This window comes from Myotis daubentonii, chromosome 3 (genome assembly GCF_963259705.1).
Source record: "Myotis daubentonii chromosome 3, mMyoDau2.1, whole genome shotgun sequence".
In the NCBI taxonomy this organism is placed as follows: Eukaryota; Metazoa; Chordata; class Mammalia; order Chiroptera; family Vespertilionidae; genus Myotis; species Myotis daubentonii.
Window position 1 is genome coordinate 204,034,819 of NC_081842.1, and position 7,634 is coordinate 204,042,452.

Here is a 7,634-nt window from a genome sequence, read left to right on the forward strand (position 1 = left end):
CAGGCCCAGGAGGACTTCCTGTAGGAGGTGGTGCTCGGGCCAAGTTTGGTATACGGGTTAGAAGCAAAGAAGGCACACCTCTATGGGTACTTCTCCCTCCCAGCTCACCCACCCACAACTCCCTACGGTTATCAGGGGCAATTGATGGGGACACTGACCAAGTACATCAAGAAGGCCTGGGAGATGGACGGACTGGGGTGGGAGGAGGGGTCCAGCCTCACGTGAACCGGTGTGTCCGCCCGAGGCTGCGTGGCATCCAGAGCACCTGCTTGGAGGAACAGAGATGCAGGAGAACTGTTACTTCTGGAAAGTCCTCTAGGACAGTGGTTCTCAACCTTCCTGATGCCGCGACCCTTTCATACAGTTCCTCATGTTGTGGTGACCCCCAACCATAAAATTATTTTCGTGGCTACTTCATCACTGTCATTTTGCCACTGTTATGAATCGTCATGTAAATATCTGATATGCAGGATATATTCTCATTGTTACAAATTGAACATAATGAAAGCATAGTGATTCATCACAAAGACAATATGTAATTATATATGTGTTTTCCTGTGGTCTTAGGTGACCCCTGTGAAAGGGTCGTTCGACCCCCAAAGGGGCCGCGACCCACAGGTTGAGAAGCGCTGCCCTAGGGGCTCTGGAAAGCCAGGGCCCAGCTCTCCGCAGGCTGACTCAGTGCAGTCACCAAGCAGTCTTCGGACTGCGGCAGGCCCACAAGTGTGGGCCTGCAAGGAGACAAGTACAGACACTGAGAGTAAGCATTTGGAAACTTAGAATCTGCCGAACACTATTAAAGGCTAGTATTTTGCATCATTTTTTTTTAAGTGAACATATCCTCAAGGTTTTATTGCCACATGAGAAGACAAAATAGGAAGCTTAGAGCTGGATCCATTTTTCTTCCTGTGTCCTCCCAGCTCAAAATGCTCGCATCGCTTAGTGGCCAGCATTCCCTTAGATCTGCAGTTGGGCGCAATGCATTCCAGCCTCAGCATAATCTTCTCTGCAGTTTTAGTTTTTCTGCAGAAAGTCATCTTAGTCTGCCCACCACAGCCGCTCTGCTTCCTGTCACAACACAGCTTTCCCTGCGCAGAGAGGATGCTGCCCTCCTTGTTCTGTGTTGCTTTGTGGGCTTGGCGCTTGCCACACTTCCTCCAGGAAGTCCGGCTGATTTTAGGAACATTCATCATGTTTGCAAGAGCACTGTGGGAACTGAAAGCTGCATCTTTTAATTTCATCAAAAAGTAGTTATTGTGACATATACGTAACAAGATGAGTCATTTTAACCTTTGTAAGGGTACAATTCAGTGGCATTAAGTACCTTCACAATGTTGTGTAACCATTACTCCGATCTACTATATTTAATTTTTACAAAAGGCAGATTAAAAACATTTTTAAAATTTAGGTTGAGAAGCACTGGTCTAAATCTTGACCTGTGGGCTTCCCAAAGCCTCAGAGATTTGGGGGGAACAGGCACCTCGTTGAGGTCTTGCTATATTGTTTGGCTTCATTTCCTCAAACTGTTGAGTTGAGATTTGCCCCAGAGAGTGGCGTGGGCTGGGGATGGGCACCAGCCTGGAGCGCAGGGCAGGAGGCATTGCACTGCCCGGGGCTGCTGCAGGTGGAGGCCTCCTCTGGGCAGGGCTCCTGGGGCAAGAGGCCGGATGAGGGCGGATGAGGGCGGATGAGGGTGGATGAGAGGCTTCGGGGGCGTTCTGGCAGGCTTTCCTCTGACTCAGCCCGGATGGACGCTGGGAGGGGTTAGTTGAGAATTCCAAGAATGTCAGCTCCAGCTGGAAGGGCCTGGTGTCTACCCTCCTTGTTTACAGAAAGAACTTGAGTCCAGAGAGAAAGGACTTGTCCAACGCTACAGCCAGTTCGTGGCGGTCCCAAGCGCAGGCCTTTCCATTTCCAGGCAGAAGCAGGACAGTTTCTGGGGTCACACACAATGGGATTCAAGATCCAGCTCCATCCGCTAGCTCGTCGGGGGCTTCGGCATCCACACCCTCATCTGAAAAATGGGGACAGTCCCTCACAGGCTGAAGAGAATTGAGCCTGTGCTGGTTTTAATGAAGCGCCTAGCACAGGGCCTGGCGCGCAGGGGATGGGCAGGACAAGTCAGTCCCCTGCCCTCCGTGTCCTTCCCTGCCCCTTGCTGCCCAGTGCTGCTCCTGCCACTGCAGGGCGTCTCAGTCTGCCATCGCCCTCACTGCAGACGAGGGGACAGGGAGGCTCGTAGTCCACCGCCCCCGCCCCCATGAGCAGGCGCCATCTCTCTCTGCCAACTCTCTGAGCATCTTAGAGAAATTGTTGTCTTTTCTGGGACTCAGAATATATTTGTAAAATGAGAGAGTTGAACCAGAACTCAAAAATCCATCTTGGGAAGGGGGTAAAGTGTGGATGCTTTCAAGTTCTGTGTCTTTTCTGGGAGTCAAACTCCCAGCACCGACTGGGCTGGCCCTGGGTTACTAGTCCCTCTCTCTGTCGCTCTCAGCACTTTCTTGCTCCCTCCTGTCTCTCTCTTATGGCGGAGGTGTTCTGAGTGCTTACTATTTGCTGTGCGCTGTCTATGCATTCTATTTTATTTTTATTTTTTAAAAGAAGCATGTGTCTATCATTTCACTTAAAATTTTTTTTAAATTTATTTCAGAGAGGAAGGGAGAGGGAGAGAGAGATGGGAACATCAATGATGAGAGAGAATCATTGATTGGCTGCCTCCTGCACGCCCCACATTGGCGATTCGAGCCCACAACTTGGGCATGTGCCCTGACGGGGAATCAAACTGTAACCACCTGTTGATGCTCAACCACTGAGCCAAGCCGGACAGCCTGTATATGCATTTGACATCATCCATGTTATTGGATCCTTAAACCATCTTTGTGAAGTCAATACTATTCTTACCCCGTTTTCCAGAGGAGGAAACAGGTTCTGAGAGGCACTAGGCACTAGGCAGCAGGCGGCGTTCTTAACACCAATCCCCAGCCCTCAGGTCCCGGTCGGGCCTGAATTGGCAGGTTTAATATGCCAGTGCTCACCCCTCCCTTCTGTTTCCCCCAGATGGACTCAACTCCCATCCTGGACATGCTCCACTGGCAGGGTCACTTGGGCATCAGGGAGGAGGGTTTGGCCCTTGGTGGGAAGATGGTTCCAGTTTCTGACTTGTATCTCAAGTGTTACGTTCCCTCCCAATCTTTTTTTTTCTCTCCTTTCTCTTTAGATGTCCAAGAGCAGAAAGGTCTCGTAAGGGATTACCCCAAACAAACCTCTCCATTCATTCATTCACTCATTCATTGAACAAATACTGAGTCCTCCTACATGCCAGATACAGTTCAGGCCATGGGGACAGAGCTGTGCACACAGCAGATAAGGCCCCTTTCCTCAGGAGCTTCCATTCTGGTTGAGGAGGCAGACAAAAGACGATGATGCGTGCAAAAGAGAAAATGAAAATGGGAAACGTAACAGTGCTGTACAGGGGTGCAGGTCTCTACAGACAAGGTGGTAGGGGCAGTACTTTCCTGGCTGAGGGAGCAGCTGGTACAAAGACCTAAAGGCAGGTGCCAGCAGGTGTGAGGAAGGAGCACAAACAAGGCCCCCATGGCTGGATAAAGGTGAGCAAGGAGGGCCCAAGCAATGCAGGCCTATGGCCCAGGACGAGGGCTTGCATTATATTCTCTGCGTGTGATGTGGAGCTTTTGGGGCTTTACCGTGGGGGTGACATAATGAGATTATGTTTGGAAAGGATGAGAATGGATGTAAGAGGAGCAGGAGTGTGGGAGGAAGGGATGAGGGTGGCTTGGACCAGAGTGGGGTCAACAGGATGGAGAGACCAGGTCAGACTCAAGATCTGTGCCACAGCAAAGCCAATAGGATGCTTATGAACTGGTTGTGGGCTGTGGGGTGAGATGGCTCCGGGATTTTTCACTTGGACAGCTGAATGAGTGGAGGTGCCATCTACTCAAATGAAGAAGCCTGCTATCTCTGTTCTCTCCTTAATTAGAACAGAAGCTGGAAGGTTTTGTGTTTTTATTTTATTTTTAGTTTAAGTATTGATCTGTCTGGCCCCTTCTCTGCCTTTTGCTCTTTTTTCATCCTCCTCTTTCCTGCATGGAGACAGGATATGAGAGGCACAGCAGCTATCTTGTGATCACGAGGCTAAAAGCCACATGATAATGTTCCTGGAACTGGGAGATAAATGAAGCTCGGTCCTTGATAATGCTGCAGAAGACCAAAGAAAAACCAAGCGACGCTTTTAGAGAAAAGGAGCGACGCTGTTTATTTATGCCAGCGGACTCGGGGAATAACTTTCCAAATCTGAGTAAAGTAACATGCAGGGGGCTTCTCTTTTATATCTTCCTGGGGTCTTTGTCCCGCAAATACAGATTATGTTCCCGGTCCTTTGCACAGGCCTTGCAAGAAGGCCCCCAGGTGTTGGGGGTCTCCAGGCCATCTCTGATGGTCTGGCCTGGCGCCATCGTTAAAACCCTCCCTCCGGGCAGTGCACTGTTCACTGATTTATGGCCTCTGTAACAGGTTCTGCAAGACCAGTTTCTGGGAAGGAGGTAGTGACTTAATTATAGGTTATCAAGAATGTACACGGAGCTTGCTGGCATGGATTCAGATTGCTACCCCCCCCCTCCCCCCGCCCCCCGCCCCAAATACCAGGGTTACACTGGAATTAGCCTTTTAGCCTCCTCAATAATACCACCGAGCTGACACACCGGTCTTGGCTTGCCTAGTCCTTTTCTCTTTGCTTCTTTACAGTACGAATGGCCTTTACTGTTTGTAACGGGAAGTGGAAGAGCGGAGGGAGGAGGGGATAGGACAGCTCTGGCTCCGGGGTGGCTCCAAAGACTTGGTTTCCCCTCTTTAGGTTCCTGTTGTAGGAGGCAAGTTAATCCTTATTTAAGCCTCTGTTCTGTGGCTTTTCGTTGCTTGCTGCTGAATCAGTTAGTTATAGCTATGGAGTCATGTTGAGCTTGAGATTTTTGGAGGATGAACCAGAACGCAGTCATTTCTTCAGGAAATATTTATTGAGCACCTACTCTCTAGGAGCTGCGGAGTCAGCGGCGAATGAGACAGGCAACAATGCCAGCCCTCGAGGAGTTGACACTCTGCTGTCATCTAGAAGCCAGACCTGACTTCTGGGCTGTGCATCTCCATTTGATCCAAAGGTGGTCTGGGTTGAAGTATAAATGTGAGATGGGGGTGGACTGTGGCATGAATGTTCCCCTCACCCACCCATTATGTTAGCAGATCATAACGATCAGCATATTTCTCTCTATGAGCCGACCATGGGGCTACCTTCCTCTCTATGAGGGAGGTGTGTTACCCCCATTTTGCAGGGAGATGCTATTCTTAGCCCCATTCACACAGTGGCTGTGCTGGAACGTGAACCCGGGGCTTCCGGGTTCCAGAAATGCCACTGCACTGACCCCCTGGGTAGACTCTTGGCCCCTCCTTCCTGCACCCCTTTTGGCCATTCTCTTAATTAGAACAGTCTGGCAGACTGCTTCCTGATTTCTCCTCTCTCCTTGCTGGACAGGGACTAGGTCTCTTGTTCATCTCTCTCTTCCAGGCACCTAACAAGGGCCTGACACCCTTCATTCATTCATCCCACTTTTCAAGAAGCTTTTTCTGCACTAAGTGCTAGGAATACAGGACAAGTTACAGAACAGCACACCCAGCCCAGGAGGCGGACAGGCAATTAACAGGCATCGCAGTGTGATGGGTGCTGGTAGGGTATCAGGCCAACAGAAGCACAGAGAAGGGCAACCAAGCCAGACCACAGTGGTGGGGACCAGTCAGGGAGGGCTTCCTGAAGGAGTCAACTCTTGAGCTGAGTCCCAGAGGAGAAGCAGGAGTCGAGCAGGTAATAAAGCTGTGGTGGACATTTCAGACAAAGGGAGCAGCACAAAAAAGGCTGGGAGAAGCAAGGTAACAGTAAGTGGGGCGACTGGACTATGGAGTAGGAGGGCGCAGGGGGGCATGAGGCTGGGAGGTCACGCATGACCTTGTCAGCCAGGACAGGAGTTTGGGTTTGTTTTGGTAAGCACTGGGGAGTCACCAATGGCTGATGAGCAGGGTAGGTCTGGGCCCTCCCTACTTGATGGAATGAACACATGAAAGGAATGATAACTGTGGGGTTCCCTGCAGGTATCCTACAGGGAGGGGCTGGTTAAATGACCTGACAATGGGAGCAGATGCCTGGATACCAGCCAGGACTTCCCTCACCACCACCTCCCTGCCTGGGCCACACCATCACTCACTGGGATCTTTAGGGGATCCTCCACCCCAGCCCCCACTGCTGTCCTGGCCCCTCTGCAGTGTGTGGTCTCAGCCACCCGGGGACCTGAAGTCAGGCTCCCACTCTGCCCAATGCCTTTGCCACCTCAGCTACATCCAATGGAAGAAGAGCCCGGCCGGTGTAGCTCGGTGGTTGAGGTTGACTTATGAACCAGGAGGTCATGGTTTGATTCCCGGTCAGGGCACATGCCTGGGTTATAGGCTCGATCCCCATTGGGGGTTGTGCAGGAGGCAGTGCAGCTGATCAATGATTCTCTATACTCATTGATGTTTCTCTCCCTCTCCCTCTTTGAAATCAATAAAAAAATTTTTTAAAAACACACAAAAAACTGCAAATGGAAGAAGAAATTGCTGCACTTGTCCCCCGCATTGGCTCTGGCATGGGCAAAGCTGGATCCAGTGGGAACGATGCCCCCAGAGTGTCGTCATAAATGTGGGATGGGGCAGATATGTGGGTGAGGAGCTCAGAGCAAGAGGAGCATCCTAGCCCTAGCCAGTTCGGCTCAGTGGATACAGCGTCGGCTTGTGCACTGAAGGGTCCTGGGTTCAATTCTGGTCAAGGCCACATGCCCGGGTTTCGATCTCAACCCAACATGACAATAGGGGGCATGCAGGAGGCAGCCGATCAATGATTCGCTCTCATCATTGATGTTTTTATCTCTCCCTTGCCCTCTGAAATCAATAAAAATATTTTTTTTAAAAAGAGGTGCGTCCTGACCCTGAAGTGCCCCACTGAACTCGGCTACACGGAGAAAGGTCTGGCATCATACTCTCCCCACAGCTGCCTGAGGAATACCCTGTTCTCTTTACCAATGCTCTGCTGGACTCTAAGGCCAACAGGGACAGGATGACCCAGATCAGGCCTGAGACCTTCAATACCTCCCACATGGCTGCTGCCCAGGCCTGGCCTCCCTGTGTGCCTCTGTTCACATCACCAGGATGCTGTGGTGCCACCCTCAGGGCCCATTAGTGAGGGTGACGTCCTGCCCATGCCAGCATCTGTACACAGCTGGCCATGAGAGAGGACCTCACGGAGACCCTGACAAAAAGAGGTTAAAGCTTCACCCAGCTGCAAGGGAACGGTGTGTGGGTGTGTGACGTGGATGGGATGCTGTGCTCCGTCACTCTGGACCTGGAGCAGGAGACGCCCCTCCTGTGTCCTCCCTGGAGAAGGACTGTGAGCTTCTGATGGTCAGGTCTCCCCTGGCAACAAGAGGTCCAGATGCCCAAAGCATCTCCTCGAGCCCTCCTTCCTGGCCTTGGAGTCTGGTGGCATTTCATGACACAGCTTTCAACTCAGTCCTGGAGTGTGATGTTGACGTCCAACA